The following is a 27,838-nucleotide window of genomic DNA, read 5'->3' on the forward strand; positions in this document are numbered from 1 at the left end:
AGCATTTCATATATTTGCATATGTGTGACTCAGATATGCATTGCTCAGAACTGAAAAAAATCCCCAACCTAAAAAAAGAGAAGCCTCAAACACTCAAGATAATATTTCATTGGTCTGAATAGTTTTCTGGATAGCTGTTGTATCTCTGTTCTGATCTATGGGAAATTCAGGCACAGAATATAAAACTGATCTGGAATTCAAATTCCTTTGAGGTGGATGCAAGAGGGTGTTCTAACATGCACTGAACAGCCTGCTTTAAAGGACTGATAAAAATTCAGATTCATAATTATACCCATTCCTTTATAGACCACCTTTCCAGAGCTGAAATAGAATAGACCTTACTGAAAAAAAAAGCTAAGCTGAATCATTAGCAGAACTAGCAAAACAACTTTGCAGATATGAAAAGCCAAGAATTTACATGGACAAAATCACTCACAGAGAGGCAGTTTCCTGTTCCTACTCCAATGCTCTCAGGTCTGTTGGATGTCAGCTGCTTAATCTACATGTTTCTTCTCACATCTACCCCTCCTGATTTTCTGTTGTCTCTTGAAATTCAAAGTACAGCACAGAATAAATGCAATCTTACACATTATTACCCTGTCCCTTTCACGTAAAAGAACATATTGTGGCAAATATTACTAGACCTTCCAGTATTCCGCTCCTCCTACTCAGTGGTAGAATAAATACTTCGCATTAATCCTTAATATAATAGAAGCTGTTTGAATGGTTTATGGCCTTGGAGCCAGGACATACATTTCACATTGAAAATAAAATGCTGACCCAAGAGCGAAGACTACAGATTTCACATTGTGGGAAAGGAGGAAATCAAGGAAGAGAAAGGGACATAATTTAACAAGCTAGATGACTAAATCCATCCCTAAAATAGCTCTGCTGAAAGCAAAGGGGCTATTTCCAGCAAGGATGAATTCATGCCAGAAATATCAGTTATTGGATTGCATTAGCAAACAGAGTTTTATAGCAGTGAAAATTCCTTGGATCCATAGCAGTGAACAGAAATAAAGCAAATGTCTTTCAAGGCCACTGCCTCAGCCTTCTCTGATGAACTTGGGGTATATTATGCCTACAGTGTTTCTGCTGGAGTCACTCTCATCACCCATCTGGGTAAACAAAGCAAGGGAAAGGACAAAGTGTATTATAAAGAAATTAAGTGATAGAATTAGGAGACACATGGGAAAAAATTGAGAACTCCTAGCTAGGCAATCCAAAATACAGCAGATCAGTTCAAAACTCAGGTAAACACATTGCCCTTCTCCCCAGTTACACCAGGATGTGGTGAGAACACAGACGAGTTGCCACATTCAAGGAATAATAAAGAAAGTGCTCCAAAAAATCACAAAAATTCAGTATATGTTACGTAACTCCTCACTGCAATGTCCCAGTAAGTCCAACAGTAATTGTATCAACTGCATGAACGTATGAAGTTCAACTCCATAGGAGGAATATATCTCCAGTAAATGCCCTGGTAAAACTACATTGAAAAGTATGATTTATCATTACCATTTTTAAGGATCTAAAAACACTTGTTGCACAGAACAATGATGAATACATGCTCTAAACTGACAACCTTGAAAGCATATAGACATTAAACAGTAATTAGAGTGGAATAAAATCTCAAAGAAATATTACATACAGGAACAGTAACCCAATAGCCACCAAATCCTACATAAAGTCAAATTAGAATAATATCTAATTATTTTGGAAAATAGCTCTTCAATTAAGAACCAGAGATCAAAATAGATAACTACTCTTTTATACAAATCTAAAAACTCACAAATTAAAATTTTGTCACTAAAAGATAAACCCCTAAAAGACAGAAGATAACTGCTGCTAATAACACTTACTATTAGTTAGAAGCAGCAGGCAGTAAGAAGTCCTAGGTAGCACTGAAAGTATTATACTTTTATTTAGTATCAAAAGTTATGTCCTTTTTGACTGCACCAGGATGTGTGCAGAAACACTGTAAAAACAAAACAATTAGCAGTTTAAATATTTGATGTTTCCTAGGCATTCACTGATACCCATGGCCTTATGCTGCATAATCTGTGCATAATTTGTAAACCCAATGTGAAATATACTACCAATATACATATACAATAGAAACATAACAGCTACTCAGTGGAATGACAAAAAGCAGGTATTGAGCATAAAAGTGGTTTTACATACAATTCAGTACACAACTATCATTCTCCAGTGTGTTCCAGGTTTTTTTTGTTCCATAATTCTTGTAATAGATACTTGCAAATCCATGCATCTTGCTACATCTCTCTGTTTTGCTTTCATTGAAACCTCTGGAAAGTATCTCTAAGAACTCTCAATTGTTAAATTGAGTCAACCCCACTACATTTACACAAGGTAACACTTGTAAATGAGAAAACAAGGAACACAATGCCTTTTAAATTTAGACAACACTTTAGTGCCCTTTAGGCATCTTACAGGCTAGAGCACAGAAATGCAGCTGCATGGTTTTATTTAAAAATCAGCTTTCCTGTTGTATACTTGCACACCTTACATCATGCTGCAGCCAGTAGTGTCCTCTTTTGAACCTGGCCAGGTTGCATATTGTGACTGAATGAATTGCTCAAGGACAAGGCTGAGGACAAACTCATGAAAGGGACTGGACTGTACCCACCCCAGTTCAGTCTTCTCACCAAACCTCAGCCACATTTTATACAGGCAGGCTCAGCTAATCATTCTCTTGTGCATATTTATTGCAAGCAGACAACTTAATGTGGGTCTCCACCAAGTATGTGATCTAGGGAGGGGTTTCAGCTCCTGCTGCATGGTGGGGTGTCCTGGCCACAGGGAATCAGGACATGGATGCAGTGTTGTACCCAACAGAGTTAAGCATTACTGGGTTCAGCCACTTAGACCACCGGGTAATTGAAGGGACTCTGATTAAGGAGGAAGAGTAAAATGAACCCTTGTAGCTAGTACTCTGAGCACATTGTAGGACTTTACCCTAGAAAAGCAGGCTGCTTATTTAGTGTCTAAACCAGAGTAATAAGCCAACACTAATGGTTGTTACTAATTAGACTTTTAAAGACCTCACTGGGAATTTGTAGCTAAATATTACTCTGCCAAACCCCAAAGAACTGGCCATATTTTAACTGCTTGACTGTGGCTGAAGCAGACAGAAATAGTCTTAAAAGGTGGCATAGTTATTCAGCTGCATTACCAGCTAGTAGTCAATGTTAATTATGCATTAAAAGCTAAGACTGTTATTTATGACTGTCCAGGGTAATATTTATTTATGATGTGTACTCAGGCTTTTTGACAGAAGGCTGTCTTACATTTGCTCCATAATTCAGGAGCAGGAAAGAAGTTCCCAGACTTCATTTTATATATGTGGCACTAATCTCTTCCTGCAGCCACACAAACTCATTTTTTGATTTAAAATATAATCAACAACCAATTAAAAGAGCAAGTTGACATATAAATCTGCTATGCAACTGACACCAACTTTAAACACTCCTAACTAAGAAAAGAGTATGTATGAAATATCTCCAACACCTTCCCCCTCACTGAGTTTCACAAAAGTTACATGATGCTCCACAATGAATTCAATGCAACAATCAATCAGCACATCTTCTCACAAGGTGATTTCACAAAAGACAGGGCTTTAACAAACCAAAACAGTTAAGAAAAAAGAAAAAATCAAACTCATCTAAGAATTATTCCAGATCACTGTAAGCCATAGCTAACCAATAGCTAAATTTCTTTTTCCTGGATTTAGGAAACTCCCTTGAATGTAAATCACATAGGTTTTGCTACAATGAAAACCTGCTAAGACCTGCTTTCCAGCCCACACTAACACAGTAACAGACAGCAATACCAATTAAGTAGCACAAATTCTATATGATGCTTGCTCTGGTGAACTAAGGTCAGAAGGAAGAATAATGGCTTAACATGTGGCAAAGTCTATTGGCTAATTTTGAAATTAGATTTAACACAATGGTATTCCAGGGGGCTCTTTGGGAGAAACAGCAGAGAAGGAGAGAACCTAAAGATTACAAAGACTAACAAATGTGAACATTTGAGACCAAATATGTTCAATGCCATATTCAAGGGCATGGCATCAAAATTATTAACACATAGTAACCTGGAAGCAGAAAAGTTTGGGCAGGAAGTATGAAGGCTGGAATCATATAAAATACAATTGTAAATTAGCCAAATTGTACTCACTACTAAATTTCTATACATCCTTTCAAGACCAGATAGCTTATAAATAATTTAGAATAAATGCAAATTAACTAAAAATAGATCATTAGATTTGTTCTGCACAGGAAAGGAACAGATTTAAATCAGAATTCAAATGGTTTCAGATTTATGCAGGCCACTACTTTTGAACTTAGGAAATACAAGAGATAGGCTTTCAAAAGATAACAACAAACCCCTGTTTCTTTTTGTTTTGCCATAAATGGACCGAATGTAGAATTGAGAGAAATACTCCTGATTTTCAACCAGTTCTCAGTTACAAGTGTTCCTGATCATTCCTCCATTATTCAGCCATGCTTATCCTTGTCTACTCCTACAGGACACATACACTGGAGGAATAACTACTGCTATTTGTGAAGTTCCTGATACAAAATCAGTAAAGGGCAGCACATCCTTCCTTTTCTTCAACACAAAACTCTGCACTTTAACATTCTTAAAATCTGTTCTCATCTTAGTGCCTCTACCTCTGGATACCTTCCACTGTGAGGATGGATCAATGACCTGTCAAAGAGCAATGAACTACTGCAGTGCACTGCACTGTTCTAGTGCTCCAGACTTTGCTGAAAGAATACCCAGATTTGGGTTTGCTAAGGCTATTCTGAAAGGATAGGGAAAAGTTTATACTCTATCCTTTTTTTTTTCCTCATGTTGCTGTTTTCATGATTAATATAACCTTTGCCTCTATCTTATTGAGAAACCTTCTTAGCAGACCTCTCTAACCTCTATTTTTTTTTTCATGGACAGGCAAAGTGACTGTGATGGGACAGCTGAGACAGTGTTCTCCTATTTTTTCATGCCAAAATATAAATTGTAAGGACTCAAACTGAGCAGCTTGCAATACAGAAGGAAATATATTATTGCATCAAACCCTATCATGAAGTAAGCAGATTAGGAATGCTGGAAAATAAGCCAACTTGAAATTCTTGCTGGCTATTTCATTTCCCACAGGATTTTAAAGGCAGTTCAGATGAAGCTGCCATCCTTGCAGTCTGGAAAACCAATCCCTGTAATAATTTTCTTCTCATGAAGATTAGCAAGTTCTTGTTAATAATAATTTAAACCTCCCTGAAGAATCACAGCCTCTCATCTATCCCACCCCAGCCTGCATTCACTGCATGTATGCTCTCTTTTTCATGTTTAAATGAAATACTCCTTTACTCCATGCACAGATTCACAGGAAAGATTTCAGTGTCATTTGCATACTACAAAAAGGGAGTGATACCATCTCCAAATGAGATATTGTGAACTTACAAAAATAAGGATGTAAAAAATTTGAATCTGAATATGAAATGGTATGATAAATGCAACCTGCATACCCAGTTAAGAACTCGGCTTTGAATAGAGCCTGCAAATGAAATACTCATTAGATACAGCTGGAACTTTGAATGGTCAGCCTCATAAGCCAAACTCAAAGATGTTTAAAAGAAAAGTCACTAAAATGTCAATAGAACTGTGCTATCCAACATGTGTGCTGACACTAACAGAGATGGGTAACTCTCAGTACCACACACATCATTGACATCAGGTAATGTATGAATATAAAGTCATTCAAAAAGCCTTCCAAATGTACTCTTTTAAAAGCAGGCTTCCAAACCCAAAGCATCTGCCATAGGGAACTGAATTATTTTTCCACTTTGAAAGATGTAAAAGATGCAAAACATTAAGATTAAAATACTCTTGCACTTGGATTTTCTCTCCCCACTCTTTTGGATTGCAAATGTGGTCAAAAAGCGCAAAACATTACTCCACCACTGGCCCTATAAAACTTTTATGTTAGCAATAATATACAAATCACTGCATTAATATTACCACATATTTATGCAAGTTACAACTGTGCTTCACCAGACATTCAAATTCTAATTCACAAACACTAGTAGATTTAATTCTAACGCTTGGCTAATCCTCCTGCTCACACTAAGTGGAAACAACTGTTCCTATATTTCCAGAGGTCTCCTTGAATTTTTCCAAGGCTGGACATGATCAAAAATCTTTCGGTCCTACAAATAGGACAGCAAACATACACAAGTGTAAGACAAATGACATCTTTGCATCAAAACAGTGGTGAAGCATACCAGTTGTGCATCACTGAGCACAAACCCATTATTGGTTTGAGAGATGCTCAAAAATTATATACTTGACAAACACTTTCAGAGAAATTAAACATTCGCCATTTCTGAAAGCCAAGTTTATTTAACACAGTGGTCCCTGGACATGCTCCCTACATCCTGGCACTTCAGCTCTCTGTTCTGGTATTTTCCATGTACAAAGCCACAGAACCTCCCTTCCCAAATGATACAAGATAAGCAAAATGGGTCCATATGGAAAAAATGAAAGGGCCTTAACTTTGTCCGTACAATTATTGGTTTCCTTTTCCTGTGTTCTGTGTGTGTCCTTATACCACCTGTGTAAACAAAAGATATCATAACTTTCTAGTCTTTTGTTCATGATGGAGGAAGCCCCCAATTTCTGTAAGCCCTCCATATTTCTCTGCAGATATCCTGTTCTCCACTCTCTCCAGAGCCTGTTTATTTTTACCCTTAGCCATCACAGCACTGATGATCCCACTAATGTCCCTTTTTCGCAAAACAGGAATAACCTTCATCCCCAAAACACAAGCAGATGCACCAGTTTCTCAGTTTGTCCACTGGTGCACTTCTCACTTCCCTTTTTCATTCCCCACCACACAATCTTCACACTGTTCATTTCTGAATCATCACAGTCTTCATCTCAGTTTTCCCATTAACTGACTCCCAGTCCCTAATAGGAGTCTCTGTGGTTTCCTTTTCCCTTCCCTACCATTACGGTCCCTTAAATATCAGAACAGCAGAGTCTCTATTCCCCATGGTAGATTCTGCACTGTTCTGCAAGGCTTTCTGAGCACAATGCCAGTCCTCTCTTTCCTAATTCTTATTATTAGCTGTCAGGAAACTAAAACATTCAGCTGTCAAATTAAAGTTTTAGAGAATAAGCAGAAAAAATTAATGAGAATCTTGTAATGGTCACCGAGAACTGCTTAACTCCAACTGCAAGCAAACACTAAAGTGATTTAGCAGATAACTGCTTTGATGAACGTAATTTCTCTCCTATTTTCTGTGACTTAATTTTCTAAGTTTTTAGTTATTTTAAGTTTTGGATATGAGGAAATGTGAAATTTTTAGTTTTCTGACATGAGGAAATATAATTCATGGTTAAAAGGATATGAAAATATCTGATAATGCTCTAAAAAATCAACCTATATATAAATACTCAAGGAACTAAACAGAGGAAGAGTGGGTAAGGTAACTTTCTATGAAAGAGACAAAGGTTTATTTTACAATTATCTCCAAAGGACATGATAAAAATTAACATCAAGATGCTGAGGTAACCTGGAAAGTTTCTCAAGGGTTAAAAACAGGTTGTGGCAGGGGGCCATAGCTTGACTGAAGCTCCACTGACCTAACCACTACCATCATCACTACCCTAATCCTAAGCCTAACCTCATCACCAGGGGTGGTCCAGATCAGATAAAATGTAGGAGCAGCAATACTGGGGCCTTGCTGGGATTGCCTTGGCATGCCTTTTCCAGCCCTAGTGCTCCTGGAGCTGTAGGCTCTTTGACTCTCTCAACCCTAACCACAAACAACATTTACAATACAAACAGGTCACTCAGAAACAGAGGGAAAAGCGACAGTCCATTGACAATCTAGAGGTGTATTTCCTCTTCCTTCACAGAAGGAAAGCAACTGTTACTAAGCACATCCTCTTGTAAAGGAAAGTTAGTCAAGAGAGCAGCAACAAGGGGACTAGGGTTGACAGCAGAGCAACACAGTTTATAGCACAGGGCTTACACCAGCTGTTCTTCCTGTTATAATTCAGAAATATATTAACCAACTGTATTTTAATGTTAAGTAGACAAGCTTTATAGAGCTGGCTTGCTAAACGTTCTCTCCCAATGTCTCACCATCAGCTGTCTTCACTTGTTATATTAAACCTGTTCAAAACTATTAAATTAACAGTCATACAGAAATATAAATATTTTTCATCTAATGCATGACTCTTCAAATCCAATTTTAACAGAATAGCCTTCTTATTCATACTGGGATTCTATTCCTCATTGCAACATGTCGTGTCTCTATAAAACTCAAACTCTAACTTGCAAAATGCTGATTTCAATGAGCAGAAGCTCTGAAGGCCCTATCCCAGACCTCTTAAGCCCTAGATCCAGGAGGGACAGACACCATTTCCACCAAATCTGTCCTAGAAAACTTGCAGATTCTAGTCCTGGCCTTGAAACTTTGTGAATTATCACAAAGGGATATCCCCTTTGTCATATATATGGGGATTTATAATGTATGAGGATTTGTTTTGCTCAATTACATCCTTTAAATTCAGGCAAACTGATGAACTTAGCAAGGCAGTACCAAAAAAAAAACCCCAAAGTCATTTGAATTAAATTTCTACAGGGACAGTGAGAGAAGAATATATTGGGGCACTCAGCCAGGTCATCCTCAATTTTTTTTTTCCTTCAGAATTTCAGTACTTATCTAAACAATATTATTTCTGTACAACAGGATATTTTGTATTCTCCAAAGTCCTCCTGAAGGTCTTTCCACTCAGAGGTTTGGGGTTTTTTAAGCACAAAGTTGGTCATTACCTCTTGATCAGTTTTCCAAAACTAATACACAGATTAAATGGACTACAGAAATATAAAAAGCAAAAACAAGCTGATTTTTTTTATCGTAACAGTGGTGCCTATGATTCTAACAGGAATAGCCTTTTCCCTAAACACAGGCATTACCATATTAATGACAGGCTAGATAGGACACAAAGGATTGTGGTTTGTCCTACCTAGGGAATTAACTAACAATCCAGTCATTAATTCCTGGTAACTACCATGTTACTGAGGATTACTGCTGTACAAATCTTTTGTCATAAACCATATAGCAGTTAGACATAGCACTACACTTTTGCTACCATGAGATGTTCATATCATGACACTAATAACATCTTGCATTTATGAAGCCTTGCACAGAAAGAGCCCAGACCCCATGGTATATGATGCCATTGGCATCTCCTCACTCACATGCTGACTTTTTGGTTCCATTCACATGCATACGTTCATCACCTCGGGACAAAACAAACTTCTGCCAACACAAGTAAGTGGTTATGCTTAGGTATCTGAGAAAACCAGTGGAAACCAATTATTATTATTTAAAATAAGCAAAGGTTGTTTACAGAAGAAGAACAAAAACGTTTAGGAATTTTTTAGGGCTCAATGTGAGTCAATAAATAGAAAAATAATTTTTCCAAGGGCACAAAATAAATCACAGAGATTGAAACTCACATACCACATTCACTGTAGCTTTTCTGTCCTTGACCTTTGTTATTTAACATTAAAAATGTTAAGCACTGTTTCTAGAAAAAGACACATTACAAGAGCAATCAAAAGTACTTATAGGTCCTTTATGACAGGACAGGATACTGAGTCACAGCTTTCATCAAACTGCCTGGGTCAAAAAATCCAATAATTTTGGATGTTCAGAAGCTGTTATATGGAATTTTCTACGTTGTTTCTTCCCACACCCTTAAAAGAACTAATGAGTGTTTTGGGGTTGGCTGTTTTATAAAAAATTTATTGAGAAAGGGAAGGAAAAAACGATGAAGCCAACCTATAGTGTCTTGCATCAAAGTCTGACTTGCAACAACAAAGAAACTGAAGTGCTGAAAATTCTTCAGAAAATAATGACAAAAGAGTTTATTCTGAAGATCGATCCCTAAATGTAACCCAAATAAACAAAATGAAAACAACAGGCCACATACTACAGACAAAATACAATCCAAATCAGATAGGCTGTGCGAGACATTGAGCTTTCCATGAGAGCTAAAAAAGCAGTACATACCTTCTGGGAGCACAGCTAAGCAGTCAGAGAGCTCATGTATTTTGGCCAGCAAATAGATAGGTGCTGACAGGGAAGCCAGATGGCATCCACCTAGTCCAAGTGGCTGGCTGCCTCTTGGCTGGCCACCTCATGGTGCTTCTATCCCTACAGCAGATATGCTGGCCTGCAGGTTAGTTGCAAGATTCTGTCTTGGAGCTTTGATTCATTTAGTGGGGAGGCAATGGCAGACAACAATGTCGAGGGAAAAGGAAAAAACTGGAAGTCTGGGGAGATACAATTTGATTTAGGGAACAAGGTAGGACAAATGGAGAGGGGAATGAGCTACAGGAGAAAGGTAAAGCCTGTCACCTAGATCGGCTGGAGTATTTAGCAGCTCACCTCAGTGTTTGAGATGGAAACTTTGACAACAGAGGCTACATTGACATTACAGCTCTTAATGGCTCTACCAAGTGCATTTAGACTATGACACTTGACAAGGAAACAGGTAATTCTCTCTCCTGTCCATTCCCTGAAACTACCAGAACTAAAGCTGTCATTCCTAAGCAGTCAGTAAAACAAGACCTTTTTAAAAGGTTTTCTAGTATCAGATCAGGACACAAATCCTTTTTTTTTTCAGTTCACAGTTGTAGCTCTTTTCCAGTTCTCAGTGGGGAATCAAACAACTACATAATCTTGGAGACTAATTTAAAGACCTGTGATTGGTACAAAATGTACTCTGGTGGCTTGCAAAAGAACTGTGATAAATGGACACTGGGTAGGAAAATCTCATCCTGTCTACTACTACACCTCTCACAAGGTGATCACAAGAAACCGTAGCCATTGCATTCTTGTTTTGAATATGATGATGATTAATTGCTTAAAATATTCTTTGCTTTAATTTTTAGGATTAGTGATATTAAGTATTACTTCTTACTCTTAAAAAGCTACACCACTTTCCAATACCCAGTAAGAGCAAGCTGGTCGCACTGCTTCCTGCTCTCCCATGAGGGTAAGCCGACAGAGATCACCTCACCACCACCACCACCACTTGAGCTAAAAATACACACCTCTGGTAGACTATATTCTGTAAGGACCACCAGCCCTACTGCCTCTAAATGAAGCTTTCTGGTTTGACTTAGATCATTCAACACCATACAACAGAGACCATCAAAAAACAGTTCTGTCAACTCAGCTGAGAAACTACTGAGCAACCGCTAGAGAAAACACAACTACACTGAGAAATAATACTGGCATTTGCTTCATGGAGTGACTATCACAAGAGTAAAGAGCAAAGTAAGACCAAGAATATAGTTCTTCCTTTCTTCCCTCAAATGGTAATGTCAGGCAGTTTTGGAGTTCAAATCTAGCTAAACTCTCACACAGATATATACAGAGTACCCTGACAATGGTGAGTTTGAAAATGTCACTTCCTGCCCTGACCTCAGCAGACTCGTATTCGTCCTGCAGCCTGGATATCTTTTCTTTTCTACTTTCTGGCAAGACACAGCCTGTGTTTCAACTGTTTTTCATGCGTAAAAACGTGAACCAAGAGTACATTAAAATTTCTGTTCATTATAGCTCCTTTCCCAAATTGGTTATTTCATACTGACGGGGTTTTTCTCTCTCAGTTGAGGAGACCAGGAGTTTCACAGTACTTTTAGCATTTTACCCATCTCAGTTCATACTGTGAATATTGACTCAATGGTGGTCTTATACTTCATTGTTCTAAATTTCTCAAGAAATGTTTTTGATCACAGCTGATGAGAACCTGCAAAGTTCTCCCACTCAGGATTTGCCTCAGCACTATGCTCTCTGTGACTCAGTTTATTGGCTTCTCATCCGAGTTGTTCTGGTTTAACCGTACTGGTCAGGCTCCCAAATGAAGTATCTTCCATTGACCTAGTGTAGCACCCCTAATATTCTTTTCTGTTCCTATAATAACTCTATAAATGCACAGTTTAATACTCAGGTTTATTTTTTCCTTAAAGCAAACCTATTAAAAATTCTTTACCTTCTTATGCTGTGCACACAAAACAAAAACTTAGCTTCTGTTACATATTTGATCAAGATTTAATCACTTGGACAGTAATGGGAAAACACAGAAAATACTTCCACAATATTAAAATTTACCCGTGAATACTCATTTGAAACACTGTGATTCTGCTTTTAAAAGTTTGTCTTTGTACTAAATTCCTGTCAAACCCTCTCTCTCTGGCAAAGCTTCTATGACTCCAGTTTCATTAAAGCCAAACCCTATATGGTTGTAGGAGGTGTCAGGATGGGATAAAAAAAAAAGGAGCGAAGTACTTTAGTGGCATATGTGACAACCACTTCAAAGCCATAAATCCTACAAAAGTACCTCAGAGAATAATGATCAGTCAAGACTTTAATCATTGGCAAAAGTGAGTTGAGAGAATAAGGAGGGCCCTAAGGGTAATAGCTGTAAAATGAAAGTGTCCATCGAGCGCATTTTTTTCATTACAGACAATTGAGCCATTTCTCAACCTTGTTTATCTTTAGCTTTTCCTGTTAGACCAGAGGGAGAGAAAGGGATATTATACCCAGCTTCTTCCAGTGAAGTAGAAAGAAAAATGCCAGAAATGTTTTAAGACAAACAATGCTACTTTCACAGATCTGGTTATGTGCCCTTTTGGGGGCAGGCTTTCAGGCTGAGTTCCAGCCCCTGGTCCCTTGAGTATCCAGCATCTGGTTGAAATCCAGACTCTGTTCTTGGCCCAGGATACACAGCATACTTTGGGTATCCTAGCATGAATTTCTGAGTACTGAGACACATAATTCCATTATTCACATTACCCTAAACAATCCTATTGTCCCCTGAGCCTTCATCTGATCCTTCACGCAGTCTTTTGACTTAAATTCACCCAGTCCCAGAAGACCTGGGAGATGTGACAGACATGTAAATTTCTGTAATATGGATAATTTTTGCCCCAGCTTTGAAAAATCTTATCACTCTTTACTTGGTACTAGGTAGAGCTAGAAAGCTGAAAAAGATCATCTGGAGATTTACTTTTCACTGGAGCCTGAAATTCTACCTGAAACAACTGAGCAGCCTTTGGTTTGCTTTCTTTTTCCTGACAGTTTTTGCATCATAAATGCCCTTGAATTTTTTCTTTAAGTTATGCAAAAGTCAAACAGCTAACATTACAATATCCACATCTTTAGCAAAATAATCAGAACCACAAATACAAGGAAGAGCTTTTATAAACCAATAGACTAAAATTTTCATTTAAGTTGCTTGACTATTAGTTTATATTTACAAGTTGAATTAATGTCTAGAAAACCAATTCAATTCATTTAAACTCTGTCCATTTATTGATTGCAAACATAAAAGACCAAAACTGATCAACAACCCGGAAGCATATATTACCAACATTGCATGGAATCTCAGAATATTCTGAATTGGAAAGGACCCACAAGGATCATTTGGTGTGTTAGAGTTTAATAGCAGCTGAAAAGATCAGTATACAGCATACAGTCTATGGTTACACCATAGTTGTATTTGTGGGATGTGTTTTAATGCCATTTACTTATCTTCAAGATAAAGACATGCAAAGCACAAAGCAAAATTATATTATTATAGCTGCCTAATACTCAAGAAGAAAAAAAAACCCAAAACATTATAAACTCTTTCTGAATGAATACAAGACTTCTTTTTGTGGTTTAAGTAAATTGCAAAGCCAAAGGCCAGTATAATTTTAAGCTACTCTTCTGACAGAAGAACCCAAACACAAGAAGTGACTGAAACATTCCTAAAGAGCTAAGATTAAAATAGATACCTAATTAAGCATCCCTGGCTAATGTAAAATAGCCTGGGAATAGCTATAATTTTTCAATCATCTTGCTGTACTACTGCTATGTGAAGTTGTTGGGAAGTGCACACTTACATCAGATTCCAGGTTAAGTTAATTTTCCACACTTCTGTAAGTTCGGATACAAATGGAGTTGGTACTCAATCTGTAAGGAATTGAATTCATTGTAGAAACTCCTGTCCTACTCTCTATCAAACTTCACCAGAACAACCCAGCTCTGACGTGGAAAAACGTGGAATCTAATTGTAACTTCCATTTCACCCCAAAATAATCAAAGAAAAAATTGGTGCTTTTTTCCCCCTTAAGGAATCATATTCAGATCTTGCAGGTACCCCATAAGATGAACTATGTCACTTCCACCCATAAGGAAAAGCTGAGGTAAACTTCTTCTATATACTGAATTTCTTAAAGACAAAAGAAATCACCTTATTCTGTGGGGAAAGAAAACCCACAAACAAAAGATTAGCTATTAACAATTGACCAAAAAAGCCAGTTGGAAAACAAAAGCAAACTGGTATAATTTCTACATTTTATTTTTATTTTCTTTCCCTCATATTTCAGAGGGTTTTAAGTACAAATTTATTTAAACTACGGAATATAAAATCATGCATTTTAAAAGGTATGAAAGGAAGAGAATAGGATACTTGCATAACAAACCGTTTCATTATTATTTTTTTCAGTAAAATAAGTATTGCTTGAAAAAACTAGTAAGAGTTGATTATAATCCTATGCCTTCTGAAAATATTGTTTGCAATACTAGAAAATGTACATTTACTGCTACAGCACACACTTAGCAGTTAGCTTTGGAGCAATGAAGGGTCTCAGTGGAGTTATAAACTTCCCAGCATCACTGAAAAATAAGACAGGAAGGAGAAAAAAACAAACTAAAATATTAATACAGGTTTTTTTAACCACAACTTTCTAGTCCATCCACAACAGGACACTGTGGGAAGCTCCTCCTTCTCCTACCAGTTGCATATCCCTGTTATGAATAACCCTGCAAAGCTTTCCATTTCTTCAGGTGTGAGAAATGATCAGTTTACAAAATTGTGACCTATTAATACATGGAAAACCATGTTGTGGAAACATCACCTGCATCAGGATATGAGCGAGTTGCTGAAAAAGAAGCAAGGGAGCTATAGGACTATTTAAATTATAAACCAGTTATATTTGGTAAAAATGGCGGATCACAAGCACTCTGCCACTTAACATCCCATTCAAAATTAGCCCCTGGGAAATCATCTTGCCCAAGAGAACTCTTTCCAGATTTAGAAAATCCAAAGAGTTACATCTTCCAAGAAGAGAGAAAAATTGGTAATTTTTTTAAAGCCTCAATTCTCTCATAGGTTTTCCACTTCCTTTTGCTGTCTTCCCTTGAACAACATACAGAAAACTCAACTCTCTAAGTGACAAACTATTGCTGTTTATAGAACATTAGGTAAAATGCAACAGAAACATAAGAGCATTCAAAGTAATTTAGATGTAGGAAAAAAATTGAGACGGGCTTGAGAAGTGTTTTTTCAGGTGTGAAGATCTCAGAAACATTTTGCAACCATCCTGGTTTTGACATGTGCTAGAAGTCTTCAGGGATCACGCCTCTCAGATCATATTCTGCCATCTAGCCAGGCTTCAGATATATCTAGGTCACATACAACACTCCATCCAACCCCCCATACACCTCGGCTGGCCTGGCAGCTGTAAATATTTTATCACAGAGCTTTAAGTCCTGGCCTATTTCTTCAGGATATTTAGAACATTAAATAATCATTTGGCAGTAAACAACTTGTAATAAACATTTTTCCCCCCTCACTCTAGCACTGTTGGCTGTTTCAGGGCAGAATATTGAATCTTCTTCCTGTCTCTGGGCCAAATAGAGGATTTCCTAATTTTAAAAGGTCTGTTTCCTCCCTGCTACTAAGCAAGCTATCAAAAGTAATTGACAAATCCCACTGGCTACCAAATATTCTCTTAGCAGCATTCATTTACTTTTTTCATTCACAGTATGTTTACCTTTGATTTCAAAGATTCAATTCCTGACAAAGCATTCAGTTCAAAGTACCTACAACCACTGGTCCACCAGGTTGCTCAGCTGGCCAAATGTCCCACTAGAGAGCTCAGCCTAGAGCAGTGCACTTGCAGCACATCATTCCCTTTTATGTGCCAGGCAGGGAAGCTGCAGGTGACCCTGCCACAGCAGAACCACGCAGGGAAAAGACACTGTCAACTAGAGTGTGGAGGAGAAGAGTGCAAATCCAAACTTTCTCCTCTAGCCATTAGTCACAGAAAGAGCAAATCAAATACTTCAGGTGTATGTATTCTCAAGATATTTGATTTGAATATGATTTTTAGCCAGTGATCCTTGTGGGTGTGAGAATTCACCTTCATGAGAGTAGGAAAAGCACTCAGCTCAGAGAACTCAATGGAAACATTTAAGATACACCCCATTCACACAGCAGATGGAGGATTTCCTATAAATGATGAAGTGACCTTCAGATTATTCATATTATTATTCATATACAAATTGCAGCAGAAAATTTCCTTCCAAGACGTTGGTGTACACATAATGGCTATTTAAAGAACAGTACAAAATTCCTATGCAACTATTTACATATCCAACACATTCCCTTGTGTCTCAGCTGATGGGTACACCTTAAACCAAGAGGATGGATTTATTTCCTTCTGTAGTGCAAGGCACCTATCAAACATTGAAGATGACAAGATCCACAAATCATTCCCTATGCAGGAAAAAAAAAAAAACAAACTGAAGTGTAAGGAAAAAAAAGCTCATCATTATGAGGGATGTTTTATTCCTTATTTCTTGTTTATTTTTTCTTTTCTTTCTCTTTTCATGTCCAAAGAAAGTACCAGATGCAAATGATGTAGCAAATTATGATCATGAAGAAGCTGCATAAAAAGAAATTTGAAGAAAGAGGTTTTTTCTCCCTTCATGAGCTGGTTGATATTTTAGGCAAGACAAAAAAATCCATAAGGTTGTGCGCAAAATAAAGGAATAAAACGTGTTGCTGGTGTAACCAGAGGGTCACATCACTGTCTTGCAGCAAGAAGAGACTGAAATGCTTGTCTCCATCTACTACTTCATCATACAGATGGCTAATAAACTCAAGGGGCAGTCGTTACAAGCAGCACCCTGGGTAGAGCCTGTCTGTCACCTGAACAGGCATGAAAGCAGGCAGAACCTCCCTTTCTAATGCCCCAGATTTCTTTTGCCTGCAGGGCAAAGCTGAGAGAAAACTGAGAAATCTCAGTGTTGTGATACTCACAGAATAGAGATGAGCTCAGAAACAGAACTTCAGTTTTTGTAAGCGTTCACTTAACTTGAAGCACAATAGAACACAGAACCATCAAGAAATAGGAAATTTTCTGTCAACATGGCTATATAGTTGAGTTTTAAAATAAAGGGAACCTGAACCTCAAAAGAAAGAGAAACTCATTGCCATATTGAAGGCTGGCAAGAAGCCCCTCTTTGCCCCCCTTAAGGTGCCCTCTTCTCTCACCACAAGGTGGTGTCAGTGAAAGCTGCAGAAACTTTGAAACTACAGATGAGGTTCACGTTAGGGCTGAAAAATGCTGCCTTATACTTCCTCACAGCCTGGAATAGCTTTCTACAGGAAACTTAATTATCTGCATGGCTGCTATGGCAATGCTTCCCTAACACACAAACATACATAGAAGAAGAAATTGTTAGAGGCTGAGAAATATTTAGTCAGTGAGTCTTTGATTATACTCCTAGTTTATAAATAAAAGACCAAATAAAAGGCAGGTTCACTTCTTCTTATAAAATCAGATACAGACGCACAGCATTATAATAGCATACGTTTCATTCCTAACATCTATATTCCAGAGATTCTCCTATACTTCTTAAGATGGCCTGTTTTGAAAGAAAACAAATTTTCCCCTCAAAGGAAAAATAATATGATGTCACATTATTCACTAGATTACATGTAGTCCAAATAGAACTGGCCTTCCTTGGTGATACAAGGGAAACAAGATTAAATAAAAAAGAACCCGTTAAAGGAAGAAAAACCTTGATCAACCTTGATATCACTTGGCAGATATGAATACACTTTTACTGCTATCAGGATGAATGGGGTGGGAAGGAGAGAAGAGTATTTCGATTTTTTTGTGAGTTTGTGGGTTTTATTGGGGTTTTTGGTGGTGGGGGAGGGGAGGGTTATGTTGCTGTTTTGGTTTCTTTTAATTCCACTGCTGTTACTCAGAGAGATTGACAATCTAATAAGATCTGCCTAAAACTGGATTGTAAGTTTACATTACACAGCATGTGTTCTGTCATTATTACACTGTATGGTAGGATAATGGTCTTAATACATACTGCCAGAGGCAGAAGAGGCTTCTGAAAATCACTTAGGAATCAACACTGCAGAAAATAATCTGATTTTTTTTACTATTATGACTTACAAAAATACAAATTCAAAATTATTATTATATAATGAGGGAAGCTATAACCATCAGCATCCTGATCCAGGAACATCTGGAAATGAGTCAGAGCAACAAGCTGCTGCTTCAAAAATACAGCATATCAATCCATTAAGAAGGCATTAAATTCAAGGCAAATAAAAAATATGAGTCAAAGCTCATACCCATTATCTAGAGGTGGTGACATAATACTCCTCAAAGGTGAAGGTCTCAAAGTGAAGCCATTTTCACTTATGATGAGAAAACTGTGTGAAATAAATTCCAACACAAAGACTAGAATGAGTGAAACCAGGATTCATAAAGGATAAACAAAAAAAGTACCTGAAACTAGGAGGAAAAAAAAGACTCACTTGCTTTTAGGAAGGAAATCTGTTCTAACAGGGCCAAACTTTTAGAATACATGAGACACTAATAAAAATTTGTTTTATATTAAAGATCTGATTTCTGCTAATGAAAAAAATAGCATTCAAAAGGGAGGGAATATGGAAGGTATATCCACAAAATTGTTTATCTTTGATTCTTTAACTAAAAGCCATACTCAGCACCACAGAAACAAGTGATTAAACATACCCCACCAATTTTAAGTATTGGTCACCTAAAAGAAAAGAATGTATTTGTTCATTCAAAAAGTATATTGGTGCCATAGTTTCAACATTACTCTAGCTTTAGGGAACATTTACCAGGCATTGATATGCCTAGGAACAGAAGTCTAGCTCTCTACACTCCAGCACCCCAAATTCTAAATGAGGGGGCATGTACAGGAGAAGGGGCCACTGAAAGCATCCAGGTTTGAGGGTGCTCTTCCTGTAACTCCCCCCCTCTCCAGGGCTCTCATGAACCATTTCAGAGACAGAATATTAGGCCACATTGACCACTGCTCTTCTGGCCCAGAAGACAATTACTGTGATTCTCCCATCCCATAACTAGCTTTTACTTTGTTTTTAGGCAACTGCAGTAAAGCCTCCCAGCCACAAGAACAAGAGAATACGTAACTTACTGAAAACTTGCCTGGTTTCTGTGATACAGAGCAGCTTGTCTTGTCTGACTGTTGGCTTTGAGCTAACAAGGTGCCTTCTGTAGCTACTGTATTTCCCTCATGCACTTCCACATCAGAAACATTGGTGCTTATAGAAGCAGGAAGAAAGAAATAATTCCTCTAACCTTCCCCAGGTGTGCTGTAAATTTAATTTCAACTGCCTACCCACTCAATCTGCTTGAAAACCTAATGCAGCTGGAAACTACTCAGTCACTGAGGGAGATAACGACATTGACCTCTCAACAGAGCATCATTATAAAATCTAGTGTAAGATTCATATCAAATTCCAGTCAAATCTTCAAAAATAAGTTTACATGTCTTCCTAATGTTCAACCACAGAGTGAGTTTTCAATACTGTATTTGATAGTGCTTTTCATAAATTTCTTAGCTTGATTTCATTAAACAAATCCACTTCATTTGAACAGTTTACTCTCAAGAAAACATAAAATAAAGTTGACTAGCAAAATTACACTAATTGGTTTTATTGGGCTCTGCCAGTAAGAACATTCCTTGCCATTCCCTTTTCCGAAATAATCACTGTTAGAAAACCTCAGACAGCAACTCTCATTTAATTTATAATATCCGGCTTGATCCTAGACATTATATTGTTTAAAGGGCACATACTGGAAATTACATGTAATTGATTACGGCTGACTGTAATCAACTTAAATGTTTCAATAAAACCAAAGATGTCATCATTGTTGTGCACCAAACATGGCATTGCATTTTTCTCCCTCTAATATCAGAATAATAAAAAGAACTAATCATTCAGGAGAAAATTCATCCAAAACTTCTGAAAAGAAAGCAACAGTTATCAATGTTGTTCTGAAGATGGAAATATTTAGCATCTGTTGGCTCTGGAATTTAGATCATTTCAAAACAAGCCAGCATGGTGAGGAGTATAATGCATCTAATACTACATAGAAGTGGCATGTGCAAGGTGTGTTAGAATTACTGTGAATTAATGTTGCAATTTTCAAGGTAAGACCTAATTATATCAGAAATGTATCACAGAATACAAAATGCAACACTGCTAACTAATTTCCCTAATTAATGTTTTGCCTGCTTGCCTTAGCTATCTTCCTTGTTTTTTCCACAGGTAGTAAAGCAAAAAGTTTTAAAATTTTCATTAGAAAAAACATGTTAAAAAGTAGCTATATGTGGCTCAGTTCACTTGTCTTGTAAGAATGAAAGGTTAAGCTTACAAGGACTTCAAATTTATCTAATACAAAAAAGCCCTACAACTTCAGCCAAGTATTCAATTATAACCAATACGGATACACTGATGCATGCCAGTGAATTACTAATCACTGAGAACTCGGTATATGTGGTTCAAAGCTTTTGGATTTAGAACATTAAACAGCTGAACAGTTTATCAAAGTAACACACACGAGCTCTTCTTGTCTAAGAAAAGGGTGGGTAGTGCAGGGATAGCATAGTACTAAGCTTCTGGAAAGAGATGTGCATATTATGTTACCATCATCCTTTCCTTAGATCCTGTTAGCTTCAGGGCTTCCTGAATCACTAATTCCTGTTAATAGTCAGTCTGCTGTCACTGTACTGAAATGGTACTGCCATCAAATCCACCAGTTTTACTTCAAGATAATATCATGTTCTCACACTCAGTACTATTGATCTGTGCTTTAGACACAACCCAGAGCAGAAACCAGTTCTGCCCTGCTCAAGTAGCACATGGTAGAGTTGGGTTAAGATTTCCACAATCTCACAGTTGACTAACACGGTTTTAGGATATTTCAACTCAACTGCAGCGTAAACTCTTAAACAAATATTCATTTCTGAAAATACTTAAAAGTAAAAATATGCAAAATTTTGGGGAAGGGGAATGAGAGACTGCACGACAGCAAAATTCAACTGAATTTGCCAACACAGAAACAAATTCTGTAATTCCAGTGTACTACTACTATTCTAATAAAAAATAAACCAGGAAAATTCCAAGTGCAGTAGAACTCTTTGCCAGCAGATAAAGCAAATAATGTCAATTACAAACAAGGCCTCACTCTAATTCAAAAATGTCAAACCCAAGGTGCATATTCCATATATTTCTTACCAGCTATGTATTCTGCTGAATGAGTTTATTCCTGAAAACATTTGCCAAGATTATGTTTGAACTCTTTTAATTAAAGTTTGCAAAGTGCTCTATGATCTATCAGCAGAGTCTTGCTACAGCAATAAAGTGTTATTTCAGGTCTAGAAAACTAGGAACTTACACATTCATCAACTGAATGAGGTTTCTCTCACTGATTTCAATAGGCTTTGAATAAGATCTAATTTCCCACAAGTATTATATTTTGCTTAGAAACCACATAAGTAAACACTACTCCACCCTATATCTACCACTAACTTAATTACAATGCCAGCTTAGGAATCTCTCCTTTTGTACATGGATTTAAAGATCTCTGTTGTTTTCATATGCAAGTCAAAGATCGCCTTCAAAGTATTAAGACTTCATACTAGTGTAAGACTCTTTCTGTTATCTTAGCAGAGATAATTGATTTTCTTACTTCCTTTTACAGAAAGAATTCAGTATGATAATGAATTCTCAAGGAATGGCCCTGCCAAAGTTAGAATTATTGAAAAATAATTGGAGAGATGGCTTATTTTTCTGAAACACAGTGTTATAATTTAGAGTTCAGTGGGCCTTTCTAAATGCATACAGAAAATGTGACATGGCCTAAATTGAAAGCATCAAAGCCTAATAGAAAGAGCTACTAGTCCAAAAAAGAGCATGCAGTTACACTCCGAAGATAGGTGGACTCAGTTCTCTGGAATTACAGATCTCAGCTGGTACTAGATTGGTAAGTACTAAAGAAGCCACGAGCTGGGACTGATCCTCCTGCTGTCCATTTGGATTTGAACCTCATGGTATTTGAAGAGCATAGCCTGCTTAAGGAATAAGGAGGGTCGTTGTTTCTTTTTCTTTCCTTGTTTCTTAGGAGGCAAGGAGCCTTTCAAACAGCTGTGTTTATACCTGCTGGATAGAATCCTCATAAATAAATCTCTACTTTTATCCTGAATTTCTGCCTCATACAGGACTTTCTTATCCTCCTATTTCAAACCTAATGCCTTTGTTTCTCAGCCCTCATTATCATTATTCCCTGTCCTTTCTGCCAATCTCTCTGTGAATGCACACAAAATTTTCATTTTCTTCTCATATCCTTCCTAGTAAATTCTCCTCCAATTTAACATTTTACAAACTCTACCTCTGTACTGTATTTAATACCACCTCATTTCTGCACTTCATTTGCTTACCACCACATTTAATATAGGACTAAATATATAATAAACCATCTTCATAGCTATAAAATCCATCCTTTGAAATAGATTCTCAACAATGAGGCAAAAAGAAAAAATTGGCAAATACTTTTTAGAAGAAAGAAGAGAGGGACTGACTGCAAAACAGAGCTACAATACAGATAGCTTTAAAAGTCTAAGAATGTTTAGATATTTTTAAGCTACTTCCACTAATTCAACATGAAATTTTGACAAACGTGAAAGGTACGCAATATTTCGTAAATGCATTACTACCTGTCCCCTATGTACACTAAAATTGTGTTCTCTTTTCCATTCCTGAATATATGTAAAACATACATGTAAATCCATCTACAGAATTTACCTTTTCCAGCTTCAACTATTCTGTGATTCTGTGAAATATTATTTAAAAGTTATTTAAAAGCCATATTTTACACAGTAAGCAATATTAAAAATAGATGTGATTTGCCTTCATACCAAATGATTTAAACCCCCACCACACACATAATGTTTCATGGAATCATGGAATATCCTGAGTTGGAAGGGACCCATCAGGATCATCAAGGCTCTTCACAAGACACCCTAAGAGTGTCACCATGTGCCTGAGAGCATTGCCCAAACACTTCTAGGACTCTGTCAGGCTTGGTGCTGTGACAACTTCTCTGGGGAGCCTGTTCCAGTGCCTTATCACCCTCTGAATAAAACACCTTTTCCTGATGCCCAGCCTAAACCTCCCCTGATTTGGTTTCATGCCCTTTCCTCAAGTCCTGTCACTGGTCACTCCAGAGAAGAGATCAATGTCTACCACTCTGCTTCCCCTCATGAGGAAGTTGCAACTGCAATGAGGTCTCCCCTCAGTCTCCTCTTCTCCAGGCTGAACAGACCAAGTGACCTCAGCCACTCCTCATACAGCTTCCCCTCCAGATCCTTCAGCATCCTTATGGCCTTTCCTAATAGCTTTATGTCTTTTTTATATTGTGGCACCCAAAACTGCCCCCAGCACTCGAGGTGAGGCCACCTCAGTGCAGAGCAGAGCGGGACAATCCCCTCCCTTGCCCGGCTGGCCATGCTGTGCCTGATGCCCCTCAGAGTACGCTCGGCTGTCCTGGCTGCCAGGGCCCTGCTGACTCAGATTCAAATCCCATAGACCAGGACCCCCAGGTCCCTTTCCACCGCACTGCTCAGCTTCTCATTCCCTAGTCTACACACACAACCACATCTGATCTTAATTTGGTAATTTGTTTTATGCTCTTAAGCAGTCACTAGGGAGATTTGAAAACATATGAGGTTTAGTTCTCAGTACTCAAGGTTCTTTTTCAAAAGGGTTTACCTTCTTATAATTGGACATTTTATTATAAGACTCAATAGAGAATATTACCTTAAAATGCAAATCCTACTCTCTGGGAACTGAGATCATGTTTATACACCTGGATCAGAGAGTAATGGTATTCTGTGTGGGAGAGAAGTTGGAATGTTTAAAAAAATACAAGGTAATTCTTCACTGAAAATTAAACAGAGTAAATTACTCTTTTAATTGGAAATTGCACAAATAGAAAATTGCAGGGTAGTGGCATTTTTTTGTTTCCTGGGCTTCAGAGACATGCTCATATCTGTCTTTACCCAGATAAAACCATTACTATGTAGCCTATGGCATTAAACAGACAAAATTGTTTCACCAACAGTACTAGATTAGTATATTACTTTTTTGTGATACCCAAGTTACTAGTGAGGAGACCTTGTTTCAGAAACGCAAGGTAAACTCACTACGTTTCAGAAACAGGGAGTTATAACAAAGTTTACTTTCTCCACATGTGTACACACAATTTCTAATCGTCCACAGAAATTCCAATCAAGATTTCAAATCCTTTTGTACAACCTTCAGGAACTGCATGATTTATTATAAACATCAAAGACCGTTCACCTTAAACACTCAAAGGAAAAGTACAAAAGCCTCAACTTTTTTTTTTTTATTATCTTGCAATGTATTTTCCTTGTGAAGAAATCATAATTATATAATCACTTATCCATTTAATGATCCAAAATGATTTTTCACTTGGTATGTGTAGTACCCATAAACAGATGTCTGCAAAAAATCCTCCAGTTAAAAGTATAACCTACTAGGCAGGCCAAAATACACAGTTCTTCAGATAATGTTGAATTAGGATACAGGAGGTCGTCTTTGTGTCCTTAAGCAGCCATTTATACATACTAATGTGAGAATTAACACATTATTTTTAATAGGTAAATTACACTGAGAACATAGTTTAGTAGACTCCTTTAAACCAACATTTCATTGTCAAAAAACTGATAAAGTGTTAGACATTTTTGAAGCACTTCTGGCAAGTGGCAAAAAAACATGGACTCCATTCATAATGTTTAATAGGACCTTACAGAACTACAGAATAGTCATTCAAAAAATGAATCCAAAAATAAAAATAAGCTTTCATTTTTTCATAAGTACAACCATTTACATATTTTCAGGGGTGCAGTATGACCTTACCTTACAGAATAAGACCAGGAAAATTGAGAAAAGGTAATTTCTATTAGAAAAAGGAAGGACCTTCTCAAAATCATAATCAGTTTCTCCTGAAAACTTGAATATCTGTTGTGATTACCCTTTCATTTATCTTCTAGGTCAGACAAGAAAAGCAAAATACACAATAACATAACAAGTATATTGCATTCTTCAAAGATGTTGTTCACATTCTGGCAAGAGTTGTGGTTACCATTTTATTTCAATGAAAAGTGCCATGGTATCCACTCTGAACTACTTTAGCATTTAGCTGGTTTTCAGAGATCAGATTCCTCTGAAGGTTGAAGCTAAGTATCAAGTGATGATCAACAGATCCACCATTCAATTTTTGATCTGTACGTTGTTTTCCAGAGCACGGGTGATTAGGAATGCACTAAAGTATTGACTGCTTTGTTAAATCTTTCAGATTCTTTTTTAGCATTATTGATCCAAGGCTGAGAATAGTACATAGACCTTGGCAACATGGCCAAAAACAGGGACTAAAGTCTACTGAGCACAAGATGAACACCTACTGCCTGAACTGCTTCTAGTGGTGAATTAATACAAGGTTTCACCATGAGAATAACTGATGTCTCCAAGTGGTTCTGAAAATAGTATTATTTCCAATTTTCTGAAGTTTAATGTACAATACATGGAAGCTCTGCCTTTCCAGAGGAGTACAGATACTACTCAGTATGGAACAGATAACAGTTGGTGTAAGTGTTACCAAGTGCAAGAAATACTGAAACAAAAATATGAAGGGTAACTACTAAACTCCCATTCTTTACATTTTTAATGGATGCAAGAATTCTGAAGACAGCAAAACAATAACTACTAACAATATATTTGTAACATGCTAATCAACTACACATGTACAAAGAAAGGGAAAAGCAGTCCTCTCTGTTATCTCTTGAGAGCTATCAAGGGAAGACAAAATGTAAATATCCAATTCTAACAGATGCCAGACATCATAAATACATCAATTTTCATCCCTGAACAGATATTTTTAACAGCCCAGTGGGAGTGTACACATTTCAATAAACATCCACGTTCCAAAACTAGGAACATTTCTTATTTGTAAGAGGACCACTACATTAGAAAGATTATGACAAGAGAATACTCATGGGCCAAGTCAAGCTTTCCTTTGTAATTAAACTTTATTTGAAACTGAAACAAAAGACTTCCTAAAAGAAAGGCTTCTAAAATTCTCAGAACAGTTTTCACTCCTAACAGTCATGCAAGATTTAGCAAACATTTATAATATTTGACTTTGTTCAAAAGCAGAGAACTATCTTGGTTTCTCCTTTCCAGAAAAAAAAAAAAAATCAGTGTAATAAGGCAAAAAATAGCAAAAACACTCCCCATATTAGAAATGGGGTGGGTTTTTGCTCTCACTCATGTGAGCTACCATCTTTCCTCCATTCTGTCCACAAAGAAGTTCTTAAAGAAAAGGTTAAAATTCTTCTTTGTGTATTATCAATGAGGTTTATAGCCAAAAAAACAGCGATACAATGCATCAAATTTCTCTTTGTTCTGTACGGCAGTTTTCATGAACCTCTTCTCAAAAGATATTGCTTCTAATAATACTCTTTCTATGAACTCACAATTGTTTGTGTGCAACATGCAAATTCAGAAAATTCTCAAACAGTTCTAACACTCCAAATTCTTTTTCCTAAATTTATCACAACTCCCTCTGAACTTGTTTTGCAGGGGTAAAAAGTATTTCTAGAATTTCTGATTTTTTCCCTGTTTTCAGCCCACAAATATTTGAAAGTTTGTTCCAAAGCAAGACTTAAGAATTCTTTTCATGGATAGAGTAACTTGCTGCTCAAGGGAAAACTGACAGAGGAAGAATAATCAAATGAAACAGATGAAAAGAAAGCTCCAACCCAGTGGGAAAAAAGGTAGAGAAGATCTTTTTCAAACTCATAGAGAAAATCCAAAAAAGAAAAAAGATTAATCTAAAGGAGAGAAAGCAACACAATTTCAGTCTCAGTACTTGAACTTGAGCCAGCTGTGAGAGACAGTAAAATGCCAAAAGCCCGCAAAAAGAAAGCACTTGCTATAGTTACCATTTCACTTCTGAAGACCTCATTAGGGAATCAGAAGTGCTTTAAATGAGAAATGATTGTAAGAAGAAAGATTTGTGGATCTCTCTGCCTGTTGTAATATCATGACCTAGTTAAGAAGAAATATGAAAAATGTGATACCAAGGACTTCTGTTCTAATCTCCTGTTAAGGTCTAGCCAAAGTGAAAGAACTTTTTTTTTATTCACGCTATAAAGTCAGCAGAAAAAAAGTTATCTAAGAAACAAAGGAAAAGCAGTGAGAGACAAAATAATTTCTCATTAGCAGATGAAAACTCAATTAAACAAAATTAACATTATAAAGCAAGAAAATTATTCATATAATACAATTCTCAAGGAGAAAAGAGAAAATGCTTAAACCCAAATATTTTGTGTTTAAACAGACTCAACATCAGCACAAAACTTGGAACAAAAATGTCAATTGTAAAATTAAGATGGTATATGAATAATGGTCTGGAGACCTACCTGGATATGTAATAAGGATTAGATTCAGTTTGGTCATGATATGAAAAGAAAAAAAAAGAAAAACATCATCTGACACATAGTGCAATATT

At 37.0% G+C, this 27,838-nt stretch overlaps 1 protein-coding gene across 18 annotated transcripts in view; it reads right to left on the minus strand.

Moving 5' to 3' along the window:
* The window catches only part of LRRC4C (leucine rich repeat containing 4C), a 513,517-nt gene that overhangs the window by 343,443 nt on the left and 142,236 nt on the right, over positions 1-27,838 (minus strand). For 11 of the 18 annotated variants that reach the window (XR_011151369.1, XR_011151368.1, XR_011151370.1 and 8 more), the window contains exons 1-2: positions 19,377-19,518; positions 18,544-18,624 (exon numbers count right to left, since the gene is read on the minus strand). The exons of 3 other annotated variants lie outside the window; for them this stretch is intronic. The gene's annotated coding sequence lies outside the window, so the exon portion shown is untranslated. Of the gene's footprint in view, positions 1-18,543; positions 18,625-19,376; positions 19,519-24,063; positions 24,132-27,838 lie in introns of those variants that run through there. 4 more of the 18 variants (XM_069017147.1, XM_069017155.1, XM_069017151.1 and 1 more) reach the window with 4 other exon arrangements.

Source organism: Aphelocoma coerulescens, chromosome 5, assembly GCF_041296385.1.
Source record: "Aphelocoma coerulescens isolate FSJ_1873_10779 chromosome 5, UR_Acoe_1.0, whole genome shotgun sequence".
Taxonomy (NCBI): Eukaryota; Metazoa; Chordata; class Aves; order Passeriformes; family Corvidae; genus Aphelocoma; species Aphelocoma coerulescens.